The sequence below is a fragment of the Belonocnema kinseyi genome, chromosome 7, assembly GCF_010883055.1.
Source record: "Belonocnema kinseyi isolate 2016_QV_RU_SX_M_011 chromosome 7, B_treatae_v1, whole genome shotgun sequence".
NCBI classification, from domain to species: Eukaryota; Metazoa; Arthropoda; class Insecta; order Hymenoptera; family Cynipidae; genus Belonocnema; species Belonocnema kinseyi.
In genome coordinates, this window is record NC_046663.1 from 100444315 (window position 1) to 100448214 (window position 3900).

Sequence of the window (3900 nt, forward strand, 5' to 3'; positions counted from 1 at the left end):
CGAGGGCGCATACTTTTAATAAAATATTTGTTATCATTCTCTTGAAATAAATGTGTTTTTTTTCTTGAAAAAATACCGGTTTCATATGTATACACCTGGTAGTCTTTGGTTGAAATATGAAATCATACAATTCAAAATTGTAGGGGAAAAACCTCAGGCTTAAAATTTCAATTAAGGCTCATCATATCAGTTAATTAATAAATGAAAAATTACATCCATACCTTTCAGTATTCATTTCGATAGGTTTTACGGAGAATAGACTATCTTTTCGTTCCCGTGAAGAATTAGGCTAACTTCATTCAGCTAAGTTTTCAGGAAGAATAAATAACGTATTATATTTCTAAAAATTTCTAACGAATTCAAAACTCCAGTATTTTGTATTACAGTTTGTAATGTAATTCAGGCTCATATAACTTTCAAAACAAGAAAATTTAAAAGATTTTGATTTATTTTAACACTTCTACGTGTTTACTAAATTTCATACAAAATGAAATTAGCCTAATTCTTAGCGGTAACTAAAAGATAGTCTATTCTTCGTAGAACACATCGATTTCATGTCGGTTCTGCTGTCAGGAGGCTTGAACTAGGGCTTGTTCTAGATCTTCTTCGGAAGTAAGGGTGTTTAAAACCTCACCCGGTAGCAAAGTACGTTGCAAGCCACCTCTGATTGGTCCTAGCACAGCTTCATAAGGAGACCTATTTATTACTCGGTGTTTAGAGGTGTTCTTTTGCTACTGAAATAAAGAAAAAAAGAGAGCAAATTTTATATTGAATGCAATTTAAGTATTGCAGTGAAAGAAGGTAATGTAATTCTGTTCCTGACCTGCACTTCATAGATTCCACGGCTCCAGTTGGATGATTTATTATCAATTATCCATGCTCGCAGCATATCTTCAACGTCCGCGTTCGCTCTTTCCACACTTCCTTGGCTTCGAGGATGCCGAGGTCGTCCATGCACAATTTTGCAATGAGGCCAAGTTGTTGACAGCTCAGTTACAACGGAAGCAGCAAATTCGCGACCATTGTCGCTTTATAAGATTAGCGGTGCTCCCCAGGTAAAAAATATCTTCAATCATTCATCAGCTACATTAGCAGCGTGTTTTGATTTCAAGGGTCGTAAATGTAGAAACTTAGTTGCATGATCTTGGTTATTCATTACCCATTTATAATTACCATCACTGCATAATTAGAAGTAAATCAGATCCACTTGGCCGCGCATATTAAACCCATTCGATACTATATGGGCTTGAAAACAACACCTTCCCAATCAGACTTTAACAACGGGCGCAGTACTGTAGACGTACTGGCGGATACAGGCGCGGTACTGGCAATCAGTACGGGCGCCTGTACTGATGTCCGTAATGGATAATAACGCTTAACCATTACTGGCTTGCCAGCACTGGCTGAGTACTGCCTATCAGTACTGTACTCATATGAGCATGCCATTACTGGCTAACCAACACTTGACCCGTACTAAAAATCAGTACTGCGCCTATATTGGTGGAACACGGACACGGTATTAGCAATTAGTACTGCGCCCGTACTGGTGAAATCCGGGCACGATAGTAGCAATCGGTACTACACATATACTGGCGGAATACGGGCACGGTACTGGTATTAAGTGATGATGGAATACGGGCACAGCACTGGCAATCAGTACTGCGTCCGCAATGGCGGATTAGAGATCTGATCAGTAGCAATATTTTCTTCCTCGCTTCCAGTTTCCTCTGATTGTTCCAAAGAGCAAATGGAATCAGAGTACAAATTTTCCGAAATGCTGCATTCCGACGTTCTACACGTGGAAGAAAATGAGAAATATAAAATGCGGAAAATCTACAATATTGTAGGTTAGATTTCTTTCATCACGTGCATCAATCGTAATGCTTGAATTTCTGACGAACATGAGTGCATTTTTTGTAGAAATGCAGCTTGAATATATAAAAAAAATCACTTTTTTACGATAGAATCCTGAACTTACCTTGAATTATTACTCATAAATCGCAACCGTTAGCGAAAAACTGCACTTTTTCCGCAAGGACAATCAAAACGTTTCACAATTCCGAGTAAAACTACGTTGAGTTGATGCTGGTAGTCGTTGGTAGCCATTTAGATCGTATCAACTTCTAGTGATTATGTCAAAGCGCGCGAAAATTTAAATTCAATTCAAGATGTAAACATATTAGGAAATAAATAAATAATAATGAATATTAGTTTTTATTCCAAATTATTAAACATATTATTATTATACGAATTGATAAAAATTTCACAGTAATAATGTTTTCTAATACTGTCTTCCCAGTACTCGCGCAGTACTAAATATTCATAATAGTCATTACTGCGCCAGATATTTGCAAGCCTATAGTGGCTATACAGTACTGGGTTAGTACTATTACCCAGTTCTGGCGCAGTACTTTCTTTCCAGTGCTGGCTCAGTAATAAATATTAATGATGGCCATTACTGCGCCAGCACTGGCTTAGTATTGTTACCCAGTACTGACGCAGTACTGTTTTTCCAGTGCTGGCGCAGTACTAAATGTTCATGATAGCCATTACTGCGTCAGTAATGACAAGCCAGTATCAGGTCAAGAGTACTGACGTAGTACTGTTACCCACTACTGGCGGAGTACTATCTTCTCAGTACTGGCTCAGTACTAAATATTCATAATAGCCATTACTGCGCCAGTAATGGCAAATCAGTAGCGGCTAACACATATTAGCGCAGTACTGAATTTTTTTGTGAACGTCGCCACAATACGGATTGGTCCGACTGGGTTTCTTCGAAGGTGCTTTTTTGCGATTTCAAGTTCTGCAAAAACTCACAAATAATTTACAAGCTACCTTAGAAATTTTCCATTTACTTTTAATATAAAAAACATTTTATCCATTCCTCCATGCCCAGTTTGAACATGTGCTTCCAATAATTTTTCGACATAATCTTGAACTGCAATAACGTATATTAAAAGATCACTTTCACCTTTTTGTTTTAAAATCACACAAAATTCACTCCCGATTTTGACGAGTTCATAGAGTTTGCAGTAGTGATAGTAAGAAGAAGTTTTTCATGAATTCACTCTCCGACTGGCCACTTAGTCGGCTAATCAGCTACGATATATATATATATAAACACCATTTTGAAAACATATGGGAATCTATATAGTAATTTAAGCCCAGATCCTATATGGGTGTTTCTCAAAAAGTTGGCCAATTTGCGGAGCTTTGTTTTTGAGAAAAAAAGTTGCTCGAACTGACTGTCATTTTTTTTATCGTATCCCAAGTTCGAAATTCGGTCGGATGCCAGAGCTTGACCATCGGTCCAAAGACGGCCCTGCTATGGTAACCAATCTACGGTAACCAGAGTTGGGCCGACTAAGAAGTTTTCAAGCTGCCATGGTCGTACCGACGTTCGCGACGGACGTCGACTGCTAGCGAAAAACCGACCGTCGGCCCAACTATGGTACGACAATCAGGTAAATTGTGGCAGATTGGTAGGTACGACCGCAATGATGCAGTCGGTCCGTCACCTTGATGCACCCGACGGTCGGTCAAACGGAGTGCAGTCACATTGTGGCTGTGCCCGTAACATTGGGTTCTCATAACCTACTTCATTACGATAGATCTTCTTTCGGCCACAGTTGATCTGCTCGTATTACTGGGAGGTCGAATTGATGTGTTACTCGTAGAAATTTATAAATATTCAAAATAAACCATTAAAAATTCATAACCGAAAATATGAACGTTTTAACGTAAATATTTATTATTTAGGTACACGGGGAAAAAGATATCGCACAATAATATTGCAAAACCTCTGTATTGAAATAAAATGCAATATGATAACGTGCGAGCAAGTTCCGAAGCTTTTTAGGGTATTATAATGCACTAGCATCTCTTGGACAATACTAG

At 38.4% G+C, this 3900-nt stretch overlaps 2 protein-coding genes across 2 annotated transcripts in view; both read right to left on the reverse strand.

Annotated features, from left to right (window-relative positions):
- Nucleotides 1-259, reverse strand: part of LOC117176314 — a 5376-nt gene extending 5117 nt beyond the window's left edge. Inside the window, exon 1 of the mRNA XM_033366529.1 lies at nucleotides 222-259. The gene's annotated coding sequence lies outside the window, so the exon portion shown is untranslated. The remainder of the gene's footprint in view (nucleotides 1-221) is intronic.
- The window catches only part of LOC117176313 (juvenile hormone epoxide hydrolase 1-like), a 30808-nt gene that overhangs the window by 8408 nt on the left and 18500 nt on the right, over nucleotides 1-3900 (reverse strand). The window lies entirely within an intron of this gene.